At 36.8% G+C, this 24,425-nt stretch overlaps 1 long non-coding RNA gene across 3 annotated transcripts in view; it reads left to right on the top strand.

Moving 5' to 3' along the window:
• LOC141568474 (uncharacterized) overlaps positions 1-24,425 on the top strand; it is a 145,333-nt gene that overhangs the window by 82,265 nt on the left and 38,643 nt on the right. For all 3 annotated transcript variants that reach the window (XR_016021740.1, XR_016021741.1, XR_012491619.2), the window contains one exon: positions 21,612-21,715. This is a non-coding gene — a long non-coding RNA (uncharacterized LOC141568474). The remainder of the gene's footprint in view (positions 1-21,611; positions 21,716-24,425) is intronic.

Raw genomic sequence — 24,425 nt, 5'->3', positions numbered from 1 at the left:
GGCAGGTTTTGAGAGATTAAAACGCCGACAATATTGGTAATAGTTATTAAGTTTTGGAATGAGGGTCCACTTTCAAACTTATGTCAATTCTGAACGGTCCATATCAGATGCCATCAAGTTAAAGACTTTCACATCTGGGAATCTCTGCCTTTAATTTCCTGTGGCTTTTATTACTCATTTTTTAGTGCTAATTTCCACTACTGTACTTCTTGACACCAAAAGCTATGGTATACTTCCTAGTATCCCTTACAGTGAATAACCCACATCTTTGCTTTAATAAATACTTGATATATATTTGATCACTCATAGATTATCTACAAATCAAAAGTAATATTGTTGAGCAAGTGTCTAAATGAACTCTAGTAAGAAAGGACATATGCTTCTTGGTTGCGCTTTTCACAATTTTACTTAAAAAATAAAGCCTATAATTGTTTGTTGAGCCTTGGTCTTCCCCACCAGAGTTTATAAATTTTATTATAGTAAGAATCATGTTTGTCTTGCTTATTGTTGGATTCTAATTTCTAGAATTGTGTCTACATCCTAGTTGATGGTTAATAAATACATGGGGAATGAATAAATCTGAAATTCACAGGCAGGGAGAAATTATAACTTATGGACCACTTATTATTTGTCAGGCATTATCCTAAGTGTGGAGTTTTATAAATATTAAATATTTTATTTCTCAAAATATTATAAGTATTAGTCACATCAGGAAAGTAAGTATTAGTAATCTTATTTTTACAATTGAAGAAACTGGCTCAGAGAGCCTAGATGACTTATAGGACAGCTAATGATTAGAAATCCTGAAATTTGAAGGCAATTCTTTTGTGTCCAAAGTCTATAGTTTTTTGCTATAGTGACATTCCATTTGGAAAGGATATTTGTACTGTGTAAGTATCACTGCGCATAAGATCTGCATAGTGGGCTAGTGTTTAGACTGACAACCACTTAACCTGTTTCCCCGAAAATAAGACCTAGCTGGACAATCACTCTAATGCGTCTTTTGGAGCAAAAAATTAATATAAGACCCGGTATTATAGTATATTATATTACATTTTTATATTATATTACATTATATTATATTACATTACATTACATTATATTATATTATATTATACCCTGTCTTATTTTACAATAAAATACAATACAATAAAATAAGACTGGGTCTTATATTAATTTTTGCTCCAAAACAGTCATTAGCGCTGATTGCCTGGCTAGGTCTTATTTTTGGGGAAACACAGTAGTGCTTCCAAGGTACCATCCATGTCTTGGGACAACAAAAGTTAATAAATGGCCACTGTCTAAAAGGCCCCCACACAAGTGGTGGAGACAAATGCTTAAGCAGATAATTTTGGTTCAATAAAACGCACACACACACACACACACACACACACACACACACTCAAACTTCTATAGGCATACATAAAGCTGTATACTTAACCTAATATTAAGTTTCAGAGAACACTTTTTTAAAAAATTACAGTTTATGGGGGTGACAATTGTCAGCAAAGTTACATAGATTTCAGGTGTACAATTCTGTAATACATCATCTATATAGTACTATATTGTATGTTCACCACCCAGAGTCAGTTCTCCTTCCATCACCATATATTTGATCCCGTTTACCCTCATCTACCACCCCCTTTTCTCCTTATGCTCTGGTAACCACTAAACTATTGTCTGTATCTATGAGTTTTGTTTCTTCATTTGTTTTTCTTGTTCTTTCGTTGTTTTCAGTTTTATGTACTACACATAAGTGAAATCATATGGTTCTCTACATGTTTTGTCTGACTTATTTCTCTTAGCATTATAATTGCAAGATCCATCCATGTTGTCACAAATGGCACTATTTCGTCTTTTCTTATGGCAGAGTAGTATTCCGTCATATATATATATATATATTTATATATATATATATATATTTATATATATATATATATATATATATATATATATATATATATATATATATATATATAAATCTTCTTTATACAATCATCTATCAAAGGACACTTTGGTTGTTTCCATGTCTTCGCCACTGTAAATAAAGCTGCAATGAACATCAGAGCACATACATCTTTACGGGTAAATATTTTCAAGAGTTTTTGGTTAGACACCCAAGAGAGGGATTGCTGGATCATATGGTAATTCTATTTTTAATTTTTTGAGGAGTCTCCACATTACCTTCCATAGTGGCTGCACCAATCATCATTCCCACCAACAGTATATATGTGTTTCCTTTTCTCCACAGCCTCTGCAACACTTGTTATTGTTTTGTTGATGATAGCCATTCTAACTGGTGTGAGGTCATATCTCATTGTGGTTTTTATTTGCATTTCTCTATTGATTAGTGATGTTGAGCATTTTTTCATATGTCTATTTGCCATTTGTATGTACTCTTTGGAGAAATGTCTATTCAGGTCCTCTGCTCATTTTTTTTTTTTTAATTAAATTTATTGGGGTGACAATTGTTAGTAAAATTACATAGATTTCAGGTGTACAATTCTGTATTACATCATCTATAAATCCCATTGTGTGTTCATCACCCAGAGTCAGTTCTCCTTCCATCACCATATATTCGATCCCCCTTACCCTCATCTCCCACCCCCCACCCCCCGCCCTCCTTACTCTGCTCATTTTTTAATGGGAATTTTTGTTGTTGAGTTGTATGAGTTCCTTATATATTTTGGACCTTAGCCCCTTATCGGAGGTGTTGTTTACAAAAATCTTCTCCCATTCAGTTGGTTGCCTCTTTATTTTGTCGATGGTTTCTTTTGCTGTGCAGAAGCTTTTTAGTTGATATAGTCCCATTCATTTATTCTTGCTTTTATTTCCCTTGCCTTTGAAGTCAAATACATAAGAACCTCTTTGAACCCTGGATCCATAAGTTTAGTACCTATGTTTTCTCCTATGCACTTTATTGTTTCAGGTGTTATGTGTAGGTCTTTGATCCATTTTGAGTTAATTTTGGTACATTGTGACAGATAGCAGTCTAGTTTCATCATTTTGCATGTGGCATTTCAATTCTCCCAACACCATTTATTGAAGAGGCTGTCTTCTCTATTGTGTGTTTTTGTCTTCTTTGTCGAGAATTATCTGTCCATATTTATGTGGCTTATTTCTGGGTTCTCAATTCTATTCCATTGGTCTGTGTGTCTCTTTTTCTGCCAATACCATACTATTTTGATTATTGTTGCCCTGTAATACAAGCTGAAGTCAGGGAGTGTGATACCTCCAGCATTGTTCTTTTTTCTTAGGATTGCTTTGGCTATTCAGGGTCTTTTGTGGTTCCATTCAAATCTGATGATTTTTTGTTCTATTTCCTTAAAAAATGCCATTGGAATTTTGATGGGGATTGCATTAAATCTGTATATTGATTTGGGTAATATGGCCATTTTAACTGTGTTGATTCTTCCAATCCATGAAGATGGAATGTCTTTCCATTTCTTTGGTCCTCTTCAATTTTTTAAAGGAATGTCTTACAGTTTTCAGTGTATAGGTCTTTCACATCTTTGGTTAAGTTTAGTCCTAGGTATTTTATTCTTTTTGTTGCAATTGCAAAAGGAAAATTTTTTATTTCCTTTTCTGAGGTTTCATTGTTGGTATATAGGAATTCAATGGACTTTTGTACATTGATTTTGAAGCTGGCAACTTTACTGTATTTGTTTATTATTTCTAATAGCTTTGCAGTGGACTCTTTCAGGTTTTCTCTATATAGCATCATGTCATCTGCAGAAAGTGACAGTTTAAGTTCTTCATTCCCTATTTGGATGCCTTTTATTCTTTTCTCTTGCTTGATTGCTCTGGCTAGCACTTACAATACTATGTCAAAAAGCAGAGGTGATGGGGGTAGCCCTGTCGTGTTCCTGAGTGTAGAGCAAAGGGCTTCAGTTTTTCACCATTAATTATGACATTAGCTGAGGATTTGTCATATATGGCCTTATTATGTTAAGGTATTTTCCTTCTATATCCATTTTATAAGTGTTTTAATTATAAATGGATGTTGTATCTTGTCAAACACTTTTTCTGCATCTATTGATATAATCATATGATTTTTGTCCTTTATTTTGTTTATGTGGTGTATCACATTGATCGATTTGCATATGTTGAACCTTCCTTGTGCCCCTGGGATGAACCCTACTTGGTCGTGATGTATAATCTTCTTAATATATTGTTGCATTCGATTTGCTAGAATTTTTTTTAGGATTTTTGCTTCTGTATTTATCAGAGATATTGGTCTGTAGTTTTCTTTTTTTGTGTTATCCTTACCAGGTTTTGGTATCAGGGTAATGTTGGCCTCATAAAATGAGTTAGGGAGTATTGTCTCTTCTTCAGTTTTTTGGAAGAGTTTAAGTAGGACAGGTATTAGATCCTCTTTGAAGGTTTGGTAGAATTCACTAGTGAAGCCATCTGGTCCTGGACTTTTGCTTTTGGGAAGGTTTCAGATGACTGATTCAACTTCCTTACTGTTGATCAGTCTATTTAGATTTTCCAATTCTTCGTGATTCAGCCTAGGAAGGCTATATGTTTCTAAGAACATATCCATTTCTTTTAGGTTATTGAATTTGGTGGCATAAGCCCTTCGTAGTATTCTTGGATAATTCTTTGTATTTCTATGACATCCATGGTAACTTCCCCTGTTTCATTTCTGATTTTCTTTATTTGTGTCTTTTCTCTTCTTATCTTAGTGAGTCTAGCCAAGGGTTTGTCAATTTTTTAATCTTTTCAAAGAACCAGCTCTTTGTTGCATACTTTTTTCTATTGTCTTTTTGTTCTCTGTTTCATTTAGTTCTGGTCTGATTTTTATTATTCTTTCTGCTGACTTTGGGTTTCATTTGTTCTTCTTTTCTAGTTTTTTTAATGTGTAACATGAGTTTATCTCGGATTTTTCTTCTTTCTTGAGATAGGCCTGTAATGATACAAATTTCTCTCTTAAAACTGTTTCTGCTGTATCCAAAAAATTTTGGTAGGATGTATTTTCATTCTCATATATTTCTATGTATATTTTGGTCTCTCTGCTTATTTCTTCTTTGACCCAGTCATTCTTTAAAAGTATGTTGTTTAATCTCCACATATTTGAGGTTTATTCTGCTTTCTTTCCGCAGTTGATATCCAATTTCAAAGCCTTGTGATCAGAGAATAATCTTGGGATGATTTCAATCTTGTTAAATTTACTGAGCATGGTTTTATGTCCCAATATATTGTCTATCCTTGAGAATGTTCCATGTACACTAGAAAAGAATGTATAGTCTGATGTTATAGGATGCAGTGCTGTATAAATGTCAGTTATATCCATTTCATCTAATGTGTCATTTAGGGCTGACCTTTATTTATTTTCTGTTTGGATGATCTCTCCATAGTTGTCAATGATGTATTTCGGTCCCCTACTACAATTGTGTTTTGGTCAGTTTCTCTCTTTAGTTCTGTTAGTAGTTGCTTGGTATATTTCGGTGCTCCCTGATTGGGGGCATAAATTTCTTGTCTTCTTGTTGTGTAGTCCCCTTTATCATTATGAAATGTCCATCTTTGTCTCTTGTTACCTTTTTTATCCTGAAGTCTATTTTATCTGATATTAGTTTAGCTACACTTGATTTTCTCTGAATACCATTTGCTTGGATTGTCAATTTCCACTCTTTCATTTTGAGTCTATATTTGTTCTTGTAACTGAGGTGTGTCTCCTGGAGAAAGCATATATTTGGTTTGTTTTTTGATCCAATCTGCTACTGTGTGTCTTTTTATTGGTGAGTTCAGTCCATTTAGATTTAGGGTGATTAATCATATATGAGGATTTCCTATCATTTTATCTTTGGTTTTCTGGTAAAACTTGTCTCCATTGTTTCTTTGCCTTGTTTTTTTTTTTGTTTTTTTTTTTGCTGTCTACTATTTCAGTGTGGTGGTATTCTATGATTTTTGCCTCTGATTCTTCTTTTTTATGTTTTTATGAGACCTTTACTCTTTCCCCTTTTATGTTTCGTTGTCTTAAATTATCCCTATTAATGCTGTGAGTTGATTCCTGTGCTGCTGTAGCAAGTTGTCTTTTTCCTCTTTTTTTTTTTTTTTTTAATTCTTTTTTCTTCTTTACCCTCTATGTTATGTTTAAGTGTACAGTGTCTTATTTGGTGTAAGTGTTGGCATTTCCTGCTTCTGTCTGTCTGTTCATAATACTAGTCTTAGTTTTGTGTTCTTTTGCTTTTTTGTTTTAGGTCAAATAGGTTTCTTCAGTATTTCTTGTAGTGCAGCTCATGTGTTAGAAAATTCCCTCAGCTTCTATACCGTGTTTCCCTGAAAATAAGACCTAATCAGACAATCAGCTCTAATGCCTCTTTTGGAGCAAAAATTAGTATAAGACCTGGTCTTATTTTACTATAATGTAAGACCGGGTCTATATCGTATATCATATCATATCATACAATATAACACCGGGTCTTATATTAATTTTTGCTCCAAAAGACACATTAGAGCAGATTGTCTGGCTAGGTCTTATTTTTGGGGAAACACGGTATGTCTGGAAAGTTCTTTATTCCTCATTCATATCTAAGGGATATCTTTGCTGGATATATTATTCTTGGCTCATAATTTCCCTCTTTCAATAGTTTGAATATTTGGTTCCACTCCCTCCTGGCTTGTAGAGTTTCTGCTGAAAACTCTGACGATAATCTCATGGGCTTTCCTTTGTAGGTTACCGTCTTCTTTTCCCTGGCTGCCTTGAGGATTCTTTCTTTGTCGTTGATTTTAGACAGTTTCAATACAATGTGCCTTGGAGAAGGCCTGTTGGGATTGAGGTAATTAGGTGTTCTATTTGCTTCTTGGATTCAAGGATCCAGTTCTGTCCACAAGTTTGGGAAGTTCTCATTGACTATTTGTTTGAATATACTCTCTGTTCCCTTCTCTCTTTCTTCTCCTACTGGTATGCCCATTATTCTTATATTGCTCTTTCTGATGGAGTCAAAAAGTTCTTGTAGAGTTTTTTTCATTTCTTTTAACTCTCAAGTCTCTCTCTTCTTCCATCTGTGTCATTTCCAGATTTCTATCTTTGATGTCACTGATTCTTTCGTCCATCTGGTCAGCTCTACTACCTAAGCTGGATATTTCATTCTTCATTTGTTTTATTGAGTTCTTAATTTCCAAAAATTCTATTTGGTGCCCTTTTAAAATTTCAATTTATTTAGTAAAATGTTCATTTTGTTCTCTGATTGTGTTTCTCAGTTCATTAAACTGCCTGTCCATGTTTTTTTGCACTTCGCTGAGTTTTTCCAGAACTGCAATCTTGAATTCTCTGCCATTTAAGTCACATATTTCCATGTCTTTAAGTTCATTTTCTGGAGACTTCTCATTTTCTTTCTGAGCTGCCTTGTTATCTTGGTTATTCATGGCAATTAATGAATTATTATTTATCTTCCTAGGCATCTACAAGAGTGGGTTCTGCAACATGTTGGTAGGAAGAGGTCTTTTTTATGCCTTCCAGTAGGTGTTGGTAGATGCTTTGTATTGGATCTGACCACAGCCTTTTATTCTCTTTCATGCTGCACTGTTCCACCTTCTCTCACAACGGGGGGAGTCCCTGGAAGGTGGGCTTCTCCTCTGTGAACAGTTCGCCTGGGTCACAGAGCACCATCTCTGTGGGGGGATGTGGAGAGCTTCTGAAGTTCCAAAGCTCTTCCTGCACCACATTCAGAGACTATGTGTTTCAGCAGCTCTGTTTAACCCTGTAGGGATCTGTCCAGATAGGGAAGACAGGGGCAGGGTGGGTTGTGAGATGTGGCCTAGAGCAATGGCGGCAACCACCACCTTAGCCAGGCCTGCACCCAAGGTTCCCTCCCTTTCGCCAGAACTAGTTGGGCTGCAAGTCCATGGCTACGGGCCACAGTTCTCAGAATGGCAAATATTCTGTTCTTTTGATCTGACTCTGCTACCATTCTGCTTCTATGTAGCATTGGGAGGGTAGGAGTAGGGCGAGCTCTGGGAGGGAGGGAGGGGGCGGCTAGGCTCCGTGCCTAAGCCTTCCATTTTCTGCTCAGCAGTGAGGGCCTAAACCACTGTTTGCACCCTTTTTCCCTCTGTCTTTACTGTGAGGTCTCTGTCGTGACCATTGGGTTCAGCCGTATTGTATGGTGATCCTCATGTGGGACTGTGGGCCATAAGGGGAGTGATGCCCGTCCAAATTCTTCTCTTTCCCATGGCTGTGGTAGCTCTGGAATGCAGGTCCTGGGAGCTCTGAACTAGGTCTGCATTCTGTGCCTGCACAGCCCACAGTTCCGCACTTCCTTCTTCCCTCCTTCCCCGCTCGCCCAATTTGCCTACCTTTCGATGATTTCAGTTGGATGTCTCTTAGTCTTGGCTGTCTGCTGCATAGGGAGTCCTTTGCAGAATTATAGTTGTTCAATTTGTTGTAAATTCCAGGGGCTATTTCAAGAGGCTCACTCTACCCCGCCATTTCTATGATGACAAGAGAACCGTTTTTTGAGAAGTGAAATACCAATCTAAATATTAAAGAATAAGTAAGAATTATTCATACAAAATGGAATAATAGGCTAGAAAAATACCTCAGCCCAAACAATATTGGTATTCAACAAAAAACTAGGTTAGCAGTTGAATATTCCACAGCAATGATACATATTAAAGCAAAAAATGAGATGAGATGAAATTAAGAGAATTTATCCCAAGTTACAGTGCTTGAACTTAATTCTGTACAATGGAAAAGAGCTATTTTATGCACAACATAGAATAGTTGTATTTTATCTGATTCACTCTGGTTGCAATTTAAAGAAAGAATGTAAAGGATGATAAGACTGAAGGAAATTATCTAAGTACATGACTGAGCTAAAATAACAATAATAGATGTGGAAAGGAGGTTTTAGATCAAGAAACAGGAGGTCAATCTGTTTATAATAATTGATGGAATGTGAGTTAGGGAGACAAAGGAGTGTATAAAAGCTTCCACATTCCAGTTTTGGGTGATGGAGTGGATAGTGGTGTTTTAACAGAAAACTGAAACAAATAGGAAGGGATTTCGTCTGTCTTAAAAACGAAATCAAACAAATACAACAAACCTAATGCACAGATCTCCTCTTGATCTTATTTGTTCTTCTACTTATCACTTCATTTCTCTCCTACCCCTCATCACAAAACTTCTTGAAAGTGTTTTCTAGAGTTGCTGATTTCATTTTCTCTCACCTTGTTCTCTCAACTCCTCTAATAGGGTCCCTGCCCTCACATTTCACTGAGGCTGTTCCTCTGTAGGTCACACATGACTATCACATTATCAGAATCAAATGTTGTCATCACCATTGTTATTTGACTCAAAGTCGTATTAAACCAGTTATTCATTCACTCTCTCCTTAAAACACATTTTTTCCTCTTGACTTCTATAATACTATATTACCCTGTTTACATAAATCTTCTTAATCTCTATATCTAGTTCATTCTCCTTTGATTACTACACCTTGGAGAAAACCAGGGCTTATTCCTCCCCTTTCTTTATACCAACCCAATTTCCCTAGTCTACTATCTTGTCCCCTAGATTTAAATACAAGTCATATGCAGTGACTTCTAAATTTATACCACCTATCTTGTGCCCTCCCTTGAATTACAGACTAGACTTTCCCAAATTCCTAACTGACACCTCCATAGGCATATTAATATCAATCTCACACATTGTCAAGACAGAATTCTTGATACATGTTTCTCTACCATCACCACAATTCACCCATCCCTCATCTTAATTAATTGTATCACTTGTCACATACTGACCAAGCCAATCATTACTTGATTCTTCTCTGTCCATCACTCTTTACTCTCAATTTATGAGCACCTCCTGCCAATACCCACAAATGTATCCCCAAATGGCCACTGCTGCCACCTCTACTGGTGCCACTCTAGTCCAGGAAATCACTGTTATATCTCAAATTGTCCACTGTAAAAACCACCTAAATGGTCTTTTTGTTGCCACTCTTGCTGCCAATTTATTTTCCAGAAACAGAGTGATATTATAAAGATATATATTCTGTCATCACTGTCCTGTTTCTCCTGGCTTTAAAGCATCTAATGATCTAGTACATTCTCCAACTACACCATGTCTCATTATTCATTAGACTTTCAACCCAACAGACATTTCTGGCTTTTCTCAAACATACTCAGTTCATTTGTAACATTGGACTAGTCATTCTTTCTGATTGAATTGTCTTCCAGGCAACATGACATGGCTGCCTTCTTCTCCTCATCCATTGTCAGCTCAGATGCCATCTCCTCCATGACACCTCCTTGGACTCCCAGTCACTATAGCAACCGGTTAAGTTAATTATTTGCATATCACATATCCTAATCTGTTGTCTTCTATTGTTTATTTTGTTGTAAATTGTCTACTCTGACCTCAATTACCATACAGACACAAACTAGGATATAAAGTACGTGAGAGTAGAGACTTCATGTTGCTCACTGCTTCATGCCTAGGTCCCACAACAGGCGATCTGACAACTGAGACGACAGTAAAGGCTAACCATTGAACCTGGAGAACATGATAAACAAACTGGAAGACGATGGGGAACACATGAAATCAGCTGAAATTATATTTGGTTAGGTGAAATCTTATGAGGGAGTATACGTCACAGAAGCCACAAAAGTAGAACAATTTCAAGAAGAAACAGAAAATGATGTCAAATGCAACAGAGATCCAGTAAGATAGGAACTGCAAAAAGTGTCCATTGGATTTAGCAACATAGATGGTCTAGTCTCTCGTGACTTTGGCCACAGAAGTTTCAGAAAAGTAGAGACAACTGAAGGTTGAGTGCAGTGGTTGGAGAAATGAATGGAAGGAAAGTCATGGAAAAGTGAGTATAATACTATCTAAAAAAGCTTAACTGAGAAAAAAAAGAGATGGCGTGTCAGCAAGGGAAGTACTCTGGATTGGGAAATGACATGATGTGCTGAGAGAGATTTGAAGAAGAACTAATAGAAAGATCTGGAGGACCTAGGAGAGATGGAGCAAGGTCACAAAGGTGGCAAAATGGAATGAGATTAAAACCACAGATGAAGGTTGGCCTCAAAAGAAAGTAGATGAAAGGCAGATGCTTCTAGTTTGAGGTAGTTCATGTTGACGCTTTTAATTTTCTTAATTAAGTAGCAAGTAAGTCAGCCTTCTGAAAAAGAGAGAGTTGAATATTGGTAGAATGCTTGTCGAGGGTGGTGAACGTTTGCAATTTTTTGTGAAGCAAGTGAAAGATCTGTACAAGGGCAGTAAAACGTGTTTAATAAGGTTTAAATTGAGACACACTGAATTTGGAAACCATTCACACAATTGTATGATATTCAAAGGAGGTCAGTGTGTTGGGCGTAGAATTGGATGACAGAAATTTGGAAATTGATGAAGGACTTGAGAATTCCTGGGAGGTTCTGGCCTAAAATCAGAATTGAGAACATGGGTACAAAGCAGTTCAGTCACGATCAATCATGCAGTATAAATTAGACAAGACAGGCAAGGCCAATAAATACTATTTATTATAGCAGATTAGGATCAGATAATGAAACTACAAACTTCATTGTAGGTAGAGTAGGAAAAATTCATAAGGGATGTGCTTTCTTTTTTTTTTTCAAAATAAAAGAACATTACTTTTTTGCAATACAATATATTTAAAGCATGACACCAGAAAGAGGGGCTGTGTACACTGGCAAGCGCTGTCGTCCATGCAGGCATCTGGCTCAAAGGACTAATGGAAACTAACATCCACCCTACAGTCTGCTTCCTTCTTGGGGGAATTAAATAGATCTTTAATTCACATGGACACCATAACGGTCAGCATTTGCCCTATGCAGAGGTAATCACTGCTAACATTTTAATGAATATCTTCTACATATTACTCTATGGCATACTCAATTTTACATAAATAGGATCATATTTGGCATACTGTTTTACAAGCTTTTCTTGACACTAAAAAAATGTAATTCCAAACCGTCTCCCTATCGATGGTTATCTCTATGGAGCTTAATTTTGGCAGTGCCGCATGGCCCCATAATTTGTTTAATAGATTCCCTAATGATGAATATTTAGGTTCTCAAGAAATATCACCCCATTTTATACCCCTTCTAATAGCGTATGACAGTATCCAATTTCTAATCTCATCCAAACTGGCTTTTTAAAAATCTTGATACTTTTGGCCAATCTTCTATACAAAAGGAAATATCTCAATGTTGGTTTCAATTCTTTGTTTATTGGATATGTTGGGCATATTCATTTGTATTTCTTTTTTAGTAAATTTTCTATTCACTACCAAAAGTTAGTAAAGTAAAGAGATGAATTTACATAGTCTCAAACTTAGATTCTCAGTGTATCTAAGTTTGAAAATTACTAGCTCTATGACTTTGAACACATTGCTTAGCTCTTCTACCTCATTAAGTTTTTCTGAGGATTAGATGAGTTGATATAGATAAAATGCTTAGAAAAGTTCCTGACAGAGCACAAATGCTAAATAAGTGCTAACTATTGGTGCTGTTATTCAAATCACTTAATCTTTCTTCTCTTCTGAATATAGCATTATAGTTAAGAGCATGGGTTTTGTAATCAGATGGGATTAGGACATTAACTCTCCAATTACTGGCCATGTGACTCTGAGCAAGCTCCTTCATTTCTCTGAGCTTCAGTTGACTTGTTAGTGAAATTGGAATCTTCTTAGTATAATTATGAGAAGTAATGCATTAATTCTTGGACTATGTTTTTACAAAGTAACTGGCACAGAGTAAACAGTAAATAGTAGTGACTGTTAATGTTGCAATTATTATTCCTCGATGAGGTATATTACACACATTAAACTTCGTCATGTATATTTCAGTTTCTTTCTCAGTGCATTTGTCAGGGTCCCAACAGAAAACATATGGCACAATCAAATTAGGATAATTTGAGAAAAATCCAATTATGAAATTCACAAGACCTTGTTTTGATGGGTGGAGGCAGGGAGAGCCACAAGGAATTATGCAGTAACCCAGAGCTGATTACCTCTAGGGTGAAGGGACAAGGGAAAGAGAGGTTCCTAGAAACTAGAATAATGAACATTAACTGAGCAGTACAGCAAGTTCTAAGTGAGCAGCAAGCCTCCTGTGGCTCTCCATGGCTGAGCTCGAGAGACACCAGAGAACTCTCAGGAGCCACCAATTTAATCAATATCAGTGATTCTTGGAAGCCCTGGAGGCCCATCATTCAATCACAGGGAGAGCAGATTAAAAAAGGATGGAAAGAGATGTCAAGGCAAAACCTCCAGTGTTATTTTCATTTTTGCTCATGTTGCCTTTTGCCAAATATATGTATCTAAATGTTCTTTAATCAAATTGGTTAAACTTCTTTATAGTTTCTGGTATTGATGTTACATTTAGGTTATTCCCACTTCAAAGTTATAAACAATATCCCCTCTTATTTTTTCTATGTCTATACTTGCATAGTTTACCTTCTTATGTTTAAATATTTGATCCATCTGGAATGCGTTCCACATTTTTTTTTCTTTTTACATCTCACATGTCTAACCAATTATTTGAAAACAATTTATTAAATTATTCATTTTGGGGGGTATGGGTTGATTGGATATTTTATCGTGATGGAGAGAAAACTCAAAGAATAGGGCCTAGAAGTAGACTTTAATTTTTCAAACTGTGCTGGGGATAAGTAAGAAACGTACTAATAGAAGAGTAGGGAGTCTACACAGGTAAAAGCTATTATAAAATGAAGGAATCAGTCATATTTTAGGCTTTCATAAATATTATTTTCTTTGCCTGCAATGTATTTCCCATCCCACCCACTACATCTCTAGGCTTTTTTTGTTGATGGACTTTGCCTATTGCTTTCAGACTTATGTCGAATGTCAACTCTTGGAAAGGGGCCCCCATCTCCTCTCTAATCAGTCTCTACTCTGTGTTCCCAGGTACTTTGTATACTCTTAATGCATATGTAACATTTCAGTGATTGCATAATTGTCTCTTCCTGGCTAAACTATAAGATCCTCAAAAGCATGACTACCTCAGATTTAACCTTGAATTCTGTTTCTAGATCGTGGTTTGGAATGCTCACAGAGAATGTCATAAGTAATGTGTATTATATGGTGAATAAAACTGACCTAGGGGCTAATTGAGGCTATGGAAATTCTTTGGGGCTGAGAGGCAAAGGTCACATAGAGAGCTAAGTTTAGTGCCGAGACATTTTACAAAACAAACATCAACTGGGAAAGTGAGAGTTTGCTAAGGAAAATATCTGCCAAGATTTACTAGCAGGCTTGGACTCAGTAGGAGAATCTGGTCTCCAGGGGGTAACTAGGTGTCTGAAGGAGACGAAGGTCACTGCAGGCAGTTAGCTGAGGTGTGACAGCCCAAGGACTGTGGGACTCTGTGAAAAGAGGTCTGTGCAAGGTCAGAGGGAAATGACAGTCTGAAGGAGGAAAAGGCGTCTTCTTTTTCTTCTTCAAATCCTAGCCACCATTTCTCATAAAGGATATACTCATGTTGAAGGTTTAAAATGTCTTCTGGGTGCTAGCGCAGTTGCAACAGTCACTTAATTGCAGTGGCTGACATTCTTGGGATTAGTGGGTGAACCCGACTGCTGAACTGGAGGAAAGGGATAGGAGGGTAAATGACAAAGATGGCTGGGCCTGACTGGGGGCTTCCAGGATTCACGTCACAGTTTGTTCAGCATTATGTCCACGGACTCCTTGACTAAATGTATTTGAACTTGGTCTCTACCTAACATGTGGGTCTCAGTCTGCTAAGAAAATCAAATAGCATCAATGAACAAATTACTGTCATGTCAATATTTGTTTTCATTGCTTACTCTTGTTCAGTAGCAGGCATTAAGATTATAAACATAAATCGGGTTGAAGACCTTCTCTTATATATAATTTCATTGTGCTTATAGTACATGTAGTCTTTTACCCCATTCATTTTACTCCATTTGTTGTAAAATGAGCATTGAGAGTTTTAGGTAGAAAAGTAGGTATGTTTTCATCAGTAATCTACAGGTGTATTTCCATTTTTCATGTTGAAAATAGGTTAAACGTAAAAGTTGCCAATTGCTATTTGTATTCTGCAGATACAGAATCAGTTTAGCCCCCTTCTCCCATGCACACATTTATTCAGGATCTTCTAGACTAGAGCTATATAACCACATCAACAGTGATACTGCTACTGCTACCAATAATTATAGTCAGTGCTTACATAGCACTTATTATATACCAGGCACTTTTCCATGCCCTGTGTTTACTCAATTCGCTTAGTCTTCATATGCATTTTATGAAATATACACAATTATTATCCTTATTATAAAGATGAGGAAATCTAGGCCCAGAGGCGTGACTCATACAACATCACGTATCAGTAAGTAGAAGAGTGGGACGTGAGCTCAGGCTCTAGAATCCAATATACTATACTGCTCCCAAGATCCACATACAATCCAAACTATGGTGGCACAAGTTCTCCTGTGTCTGAAAGCAGTGCCAACACAGTATTTTTCATCTGGTTCTCAGAGCTTCCCTGGGCTTTGCCAGTTGTGCTGGGACAGATCTTCTCCACTGGTGATAACTTAATTACCCCACTCTGATCTTGGAGAGATGACCTTACCTTCCATTTGTCTGTTTCTCCCTAAGCATGGAGAAAGCTCCCATTCCCCATGACACAGAGGAGCCCAGACCATAACTTCAGTATTTTAATGGAGGCTCAGCGATAATTCCAAGATCCACAGAAATGAAAGATTGATCACTGCAGGGAGCCCAGACGCATCCTCAGTTTCCCTACCAAGGTGTGCTCCTTGTTCGTTCCTCTCCCACATTCCTTGTCTCTCAGGCCTGGAGATGCCCATCCACAGAGATACCCAGGCTGCCTCCCAGACTGCTAAAAATGGGTCATTTGAGTTGGTCATGGTTCAAACTGTAGACAGTTTTTTTTGTTTTTATTAGTTTTGAATGGATAACTTAATGGTAAGTTAGGACAGGGTTTTTCACAGATTGTTATCACCATGCTGAAAGACAGTTCTCACATTTTGAGCTTCGCACTTTTCCTGCACATTACTCTTGTAGGACATTTTCTGAAGTACAGTTCTTCAGATTAGAAATTCTGATATTTACTAAATAGGAACTGTTGGTTATTTATTACTTTTTTATTTTTGTCATTTTATGCTCATTTATTTTTAACACCAAAAATGAACATGGAAGTCCCAGTTTTAGAACTTAACTCCTAATTTTATCATTTACCAGTTATGTAGCCTTTGGCAAGCTTTCTGAAGTCTCTGAGTCTGTTCCATTGAATGTAAAATAGTGCAGAAGTTTCACAATATGTTTCAATGACGCACTCCAAGAAAAGACAACTTAAAGCAAAGCTACTTATAAAAGGAATTATTTCTGTAACAATTGATCTAAAAATCAAGTTAAAGTCCAGATATTCATTGTGTAAGATATGCTGTCTACTGCCTAATCCCTCCCCTCTTCCCACCTCACCTTCCTGCACCTACTTAAACCTCAACGAACACACAAGATCCTATATTCAGACTCCTATCATGACGACTAAAGTGGTACAGCATGTGGCTTCTACTGGTCCTTTCACTTGATTTCTTGTTACTCAAACACTTGCTCATTCTGCTCCAGCCACATGAGTTTTCATTCTGTTCTCTGAAATTGCCAAGCTCATCCGGACCTTACAGTTTTCACAATTAGCTGTTCTTTCCTGTCATTCAAGTTTAGCTCAAATATTACATGGTCAGAGAGGCCTTCTCTGCCACCCCATTCTATCACTGAGGATCACTGTTTTTGTTTCTCCAGAGCACTTACCACCACCTGAAATGATGTGCATTGTCTGGCTCCCATGACTAGAGTGTATGCTCCTTGAGCACATGGACCATGTCTGCCATTTTCACTGTCATTATCGCAACTCAAAGAAGAGAGCCTGACACATGGTAAACTCTCAATAAATGTTTGGTAAATAGCGTTGAATTAATTAGAATTAATAGCTAAACTTCTATTACTTTGCATCATTTTATTACCTTTAAATTTTGATTCCTGGTTTGATGGAAGAATTATACAGATACACTAAGCTATTGCCCAAAAGGAAATGACTATAGAAATAAATTCCTAAAATGGAGTGAGTTAAGTAGAGGGGAAGGGTGCTAGCAAAGGGTCATCAACACCTATCTTCATCAGCTCTATCTCTACATTCAAGAGTAGAGTAAGAAGCAGGGCTCAGACTTACAATTTAATGAAGACCTAAAAGCTGTACGGCCCTTACGTCTTGAAGTGTCAGTTGAAAAATTAAGCATAGATTGATTTTGAATTTTATCGTAATGGGCCTTTTGTTTACTCCTAGCCAAAATACTTCTATGACTTATGCCAATGTTACTGCAAAATATGAACACTGATAACAAAATATGTTTATGAGTGAGAAATGTAATTATAACAAAAACTATAAAGGACTGACACAATATAGCAAGACCTCTTTTACCTCATAGATAGTAAAGTCCCACACCCAGAAATTCTAACTTAATAAGAATAAGTAGGTCTTGGCCATTTGGTATTTTTGGTGAGCTATCCAGGCTATTAAAATAAGTTAAGATTGCTGAGAACCTCTGATTTGGATCAGCCTCTTCTTGTTCAAACCGGGATGTCTTTACATAATATTTTCTGTGCTTTTTATTGATTTCTGTATTGGAATATTTCAACATTTAAAAAAAATTACAGAGTTATGCCCAGTTATCAAAACCTGATAACAAAAATTAGACAGACAGTTTGATTACATTCCCAACGTTATAGAGTTCTAACTTTTCATGTAATCGATAATGGGCATAGTAAGAGATGTCCTGTTTTTTCTTAATATTTTTTTGAGAGCTTAATATAAAAATCATTTTCATAGAATCTTATCAGTAAAGAATAATTGAATAGAAGCAAAATACTTCTAAAATCTATTTTATATTCTGAAGTTATAACTTTATAATTTTTTTCATTTTATACATGCATAACAAGATACCTTTTATTTTAAATATTATAAATAATTTAGTTATTTAATAGAGATTTATGAATACAGATATCTTTTCTTTAAATGATATTATAAAAATCACTCACCAGGAATTGAAGTGATATTCTCAAACCAAATGAAGATTCTTCTAATTAATCTAAATATTATTTTTCCATGCCCACAGTGGGGGTTCTCTGGATATTGTTAAAATATGTACATCATTTTTATCCTGATATGTACCCTGATTTTCCCCTGTACACTATGTGCTCTGCACTGTTTTCTTTAATGAATATGAATAGGATCACCTATCAATGTTGTAAGACTAGTTACTAGGGTTCTACCATGAGAAATCCAGCTGGAGTCCTGCCCTCTTGAAACTTATAGCTTAGTCCAGTGTTCCTGAAATTCTATTGTACCTGGCTCTTGTTAAAAATCCAATCTCTGATCTAGTAGATCTGATGACTGGCCTGTAATTCTGCATTCAAACAAGCTCTCAGATGATACTCATGTTGCTGGTCCGTGGATCACACTTTAAGTAAAATTTTATCCTTCCTTCCTTAGTGATTTTAAGCTTCAGCAACTCCAATTACTTAATTGATACAGACCTATAGCTTGTTAGGAAATGTACTATTTAATTCATTACCATTAATTCATGTATATATTTTATATATATATATATATATATATATATATATATATATATATATAGCTTATCTTTGTCATTATTTTGGTTGTAGTTCTACTCTCTAACTCAATTGTAACCTATTTGAAGAGAGACTAAATTTTGTATTCCCTTAGCTCTCATAATGCCTGGTGTACCTGGGGTCAGAGAAACGACTCAACGAATACTCCATAGGTGATATTCCATAGTTTAGCAATATAAGATTTCTCAAAAATCCTAAACTAGCCATACTGAACATGAAATGGATTTGGAGATGGTGATCCTTCTGTTGAAAAGACTGCTGACTCCCACCCCACAACTCACCCTAATAGTCAATCTCCTCCTACTTCCCGCGTGCTTTTCAGTAGATGACACGCTCAGTAAGCAGCCGCATGTGCTGCACTACAGACTCTCACCAACACGAAGCAGCACTCAGAGAAAGTGCCCAAGGATTGAAAAGGGATGGGGAGAAGGAACCAGCGGTGTGCTTCATCTGCAGGAAACGTTTGTGGGAAAATATAGGTTCTGATTATTCCCACAGTGCCTCTTCTGAGCAGAAATGGGACTGGGGGATTTCGTTTGCTTATTTTAATTACCATTAAGCCAGTGCATGACAAGTCCCAAAGTGGTCAGAAAGCCAGAGCACTTCCATGTGAATATTTCATAGGTCTATCTGCTATGGGGATTGGCTTTCAGATTTGAAATCATTTCAGCCCAGGGCTTTGGTTGTTACAATAATACAAGTGCACATGAGCGCTTGCACGGTTACTTATTACATAAACGCCCACCAAATGCTACTCTGCATCCCCGTGTTTACTTTTTTTTGAAACGCCTTCTCTTGAGCTGACCTAACAGAAAGGTGTTTCTGTGTGTTAAGCTGCCTTCTTAGAGCCCTGAGTCTTAACACGCATATGATGAGATTTCTGTCATGTTGCGAAGGGGCCATTTTCGGAGGTGACACGAATCCATTCTCTACTGCTTCATGCATGCAGCCGCCTGCTGCTTTGGGCCCATCACTGTCACCCAAGGAGTCCTGCTTTTTTATTTGTCTAGCATGAGCAACTCAATATGACAATGACAATTAGTTCTCAATCCTGAATGAATTATGGACAAAACACAGACAGTCAAAACCCAAGAAGCAAGGTCCTGTTTGAAGGATAGTGAGGAGGTATTCTAAACCAATGTCTGTCTGTTTGTTTGTTTTTAATCACTTTGTCAGTATCATCTCATGCACGTTGCCTGGGGAATGTAATCAATAATGTTGTAAAGATGTTGTAGGGTATCCGATGGACACTTGTCTCGTTAGGGAGACCACCTCAGGGAAGATGTAGATGCCTGATCACTGCACTGTACACCTGAAGCTGAAGCTGAACAATAATGAATGTCAACTACAAGTTTATATATATTATGTATGTAGTTACAAGAAGCGGAGTACAGCATGAGGAATAGAGACAGTGGAAATGCAATGACTGTGTGCGATGTCAGAGGGATAGTGGATGGGGGGAGGGGGGTTGACACAGTGTGAGAGATATAAATGATAAACGTCTAACTATTACATTGATTTGTGCACCTGAAACTAATAAAAAAAAATTAAAAAAAGAGAGCAGGTCTTGAGAGTTGAGTCAATGCTGAACCCTTTATTTAGATTGCAAATTATCTAGCTACCTCAGCAGACTGCGAAATCAACTGGAAGCTTTTCAGCATTTAATTAAGCAGGACAAAGGAAAGCCCCAATAATAATAGTGTGAAACTGCCAGAGAAAAATTATGAATACAAAAGGGGAAATCATCAGTAATTAACCCCAGTCTGAGACTACAGAGGAGCCTCCAAAATTAGGGGGAGGGAACATGCAAATAACACTAAATTTGCTTGCCTTGAATGATTTCATCGTGTTTAATTTAACTATAAATTCACAAGAACAGTGGTCCCACTGAGAGGGAAAAAAGTGCTCCATGTAGCAATTCCTTACCTTAACACAGGAGATGAGTTTAACATCTACTGTGAGCTTTTCCCCTTGCTTTGTGGTTGGATTTTTACAGGATTACTTTAAGTTACTTTCCCCAGATGAAATATTATGAATGGGAAAAAATGAATAATGGACAAGGGGTTTGGGAGTTGAGGAAGGGAGGAAATTCTGCCTATAAATCTACAAAGAGATTAGCATTCCAGGAAAACTACATCTTTCCCTATTTCTTGTAAACCTGGAAAGCTCTCTCTCTCTCTCTCTCTCTCTCTCTCTCTCTCTCTCTCTCTCTCTTTAAAATTCTAGCTTATATGTTATCTTCTTTAATGACAACTTCCATGACCCCCAGGGTTTGTCTGCTTTTAGCATTTTGAACCATCTGTATTAATTAGTACGTCTCAAATTGCTTTATGATCATTTAGTCTCAATTGTGACTCACTTTTCTCAGCTCCTTTAGGGCATAATCTGGAACTTACATTATTGGTTCTCATATGCCAGCTCCTAGTATAATGCCTGGCCACGTGTTAGTTTCTTCATAAAGGTTTTCTTATTTTAACTGCTGTGCTTTGCACTCCTATGCTTTCACACATGCTACAGATGCAAAAGAATCAGGCTCATGTAATAAAGTGACATTAAATATGAGAAGGAGTTGATTTTCAAAAAGACTTGGCCTCAAAATCACAAACATAGACTGGGATTTTTTAAAAAATCTTCAAAAGAAAGATGTCATGAATTGAAGAAACGCTTGCTTTCTAAAGACCTACAGCGCTTATACATTCCCATTTAGATGCTGAGAGTTCAGGAAATATTAATAGAGTCTGTTTTGTGCTGTTGAATTCATAATTTTGGTGTAAAGACAATGGATAATAATGAATTTTGCTTTCAGGATTTAGAGATATGGGGAAGTAAAATTTATTAACGGCCCTACAAGTCATAGAATACATAGGAAGGCCATTTGTTATGTGATGAGTTACACAGATTTATGTGGTGTTTTTTTCATATCACTTATGTATGTTTCCATAGACCATGATAACCACCAATGGCTTGAAGAAATTCAAATTTTGAACTTTTTGGAATTATAATTCACCTGAAAATCTGGGAAACGCAGAGTTATATCTACTTTTCAGGTAAACTACAAATCATGCAGATAATTGGTTTTTATTTATATGCCTCAAAATGAATGATGTACGTCACCTTCATATTTGTCTGACTATAAAATAGCAACTGTAATTTTCTTTAGATTAACTCACAGTTTATAATCCAAATGCCAGGATTGCTTCCTTAATTATTTTAAACTTGATTTTTCCCCTAAAGTGCCTGCTTATTGTTGTAATGTTATCTGCTGTTAAATAAAAGCAACTGTAATTTAAATAAATGATACATTGTCAGGTTTCATAATGATTCAAAGCATATTTTTTAATGGAAGTGTTATTTTGAAAATAATTTTCTAAACCATTGTTAAAACTGTTATTTTGAGATTAAAGAGAATTTGGCCTAATGAGTGTTTAAACAAATTTCTGTGCTAATACCATTCTACCATTGTAAATATCAGCTCTGGCTGACATTACGTATTTCAGTAAAAATTATCCCCTGGCAATTGAATCTTGACTCTCGTTCTTTAACTTATTATGAATTGGGATTAGTCTCAGCTGTTTAATTTTCCTGCCTTTGTGCATTTGCTCAAACTTCTCTCTCTACCTGGAATACCCTTCCTTCATATCTCTGTCTATTTAAAGCCCAATCATTTTTTGAGTTTCCTTTTTATCAGCTACGGAGGCTCAGGGCTATTAGGCAGAGACGAGAAGGATGGGCCCCTCTTTTCCGTGTGATTCCAGCAGGGCCTTGGTTCTCAGACTTGAGTGTGGATCACAGCACTGGGAGCATTTGCTGACACAGAGATTGCTGGGCTCTCCTTTCAGGCTTTTTGATTCAGTGGGTCAAAGATGAAGCTTGAGACCTTCCACTTGAGGCTACTCTTAGTCTGGGGACCAAAGTTTAGGCACGACTATAGCCCGGCAGATGGAACTTGTCTTTAGGGTCCAAACAAGTGCTTTCCTGGGGGCTGCTCAGACTTTACACTTCCGTTGCCTGTAAAGGAAGGCAGGCTCAGAGATGAAGACTAGAATAGGTGTGTAGTTTGAAAGCAAGGGGCACTCTGGCTTCTTAAGGATGGCCATTCACATAGAATTATTTGCATCAATTTTCCTGCATGATGAATCTGTATTTAATATCTGTCTGAAATGTTCTATATAGTTTTATGTTTGTTTGTTTGTTTTAAAGAGGAGATGATTGAGAAACCATGTCAGCCACTGTCTTCTTGTAGATTGAAAACATTTGGAGAAAATCAAAGGAGAAAAGGGGCCACTTTGAACTGCGGGCATTTCAGGCCAGACAACTCTAGGGCAGGTCTTCTGCAAGGTTGAGGGGCATCCATACTTATCATTTACATGACTTTTTGAAAATTTCCTTGATTTCTTCCCTCTATCCCTTCTTTTTTGTACATACATACACAAGCAAAGTAACGCATTTTCATGAAGTAAATGGAATATACTTAGCATACATAGGAAAGAAAATTATCACTATCTTTAAAATATGCATCTGCCAAATTTTAATCATATAAGAAAGTATGCTAAAAAAACACACAAAAATACTTGCTTTTTTTAATTCTGCAAGATTTGCTTCTTTTAGCTTTCCATTGGGAGTATATCCAAAACAAACAAACAAAAAAAATTCTCTAAGTAGGCAACCATTTAGCTTCTGATACGAAACAGCTAATAATCGTTTCTCCCTTTAAAAAGACTGAAATCACTATTGAAGACATGGTTAATTTTTAATGTGCTTTTTCCAAAAGTTAGAGTAACTTTTAAAAACTCAAGTCAGAAACTAAAACAGATGTTATCCCATGAACAGATGACATCAATTGAAATGTATTTTTTTTCCAAGGTGATTGATGTAATTTTCTATCAAAGCGACCTTTGCTAGAAATGTTTTTCCTGTAATGATTTCCTGTCCTTTGGGTTCAGCAGCCAGAACAGAAAAACTGGCTTAAGCCTGTTTCAGCGACTTGATGTTGCGGTAGGAAGAGAAATTGACTCACACAGCTGAGATATGCCATGTGAGAGCCAATCCCAAATCAGCCCTCTAGCTCCCAACACTACAGCCTCTTTGGCCACATGACAGAGTAGTGCCTGCTACTTTAGTGGAGTCCCAGGCCCTTTTTTATTGTGAAGCGTCTGTGGTCCTGAGGGCTACACTCCTAGAATTCCACGTGAATATGCTAACATGATCTCTACCAGGTTCAGGGACACAGATGCGAGGTCTGACAGTTAAGTTCACGAACTTGCCACTGTGCGCTTATATGGCAGCACTGTACAAACAGCTCAGTAAGGTTTCATAACCTCGGTATATCAGTGTCTCACAGCTGTGTTCGTGTGGATGTGTGGCGGTGTCTTGCTGAGTGACATTCATTATAGTTGCGTGTTTTTGTGTGTTGTCACAAGAATGTTTGAGCTTGAATTACACCAACGCACAAACACAAAAAATTAAATTTCTTGTTAAACTTGGCAAGAGTGGAAGTGAAATCAGGGCCATGTTAGTCCAAGTTTATGGGGATAATGCCATGAAGAAAACAGCAATGTATAAATGGATTAAACGTTTTTCTGAGGGGAGAGAATGTGTCACTGATGAAGAGAGGTTGGGGCAGCCAGTAACGAGCAGAACTGATATGTTATAAACATTGCAAAAATTCTTCGAGTTTTGTGTCAAGATTGTCAGTTGACTGTGAGAAGCGTAGCAGACCAAGTAAACATTGAGAGAGAAAGTTAGGAAAATCTTAAC

This window comes from Rhinolophus sinicus, chromosome 7 (genome assembly GCF_057876585.1).
Source record: "Rhinolophus sinicus isolate RSI-liver-muscle chromosome 7, RSI-T2T, whole genome shotgun sequence".
Lineage (NCBI taxonomy): Eukaryota > Metazoa > Chordata > Mammalia > Chiroptera > Rhinolophidae > Rhinolophus > Rhinolophus sinicus.
Note: the sequence above shows the minus strand (reverse complement) of the source record. Positions and strands in the feature narration are given on the sequence as shown.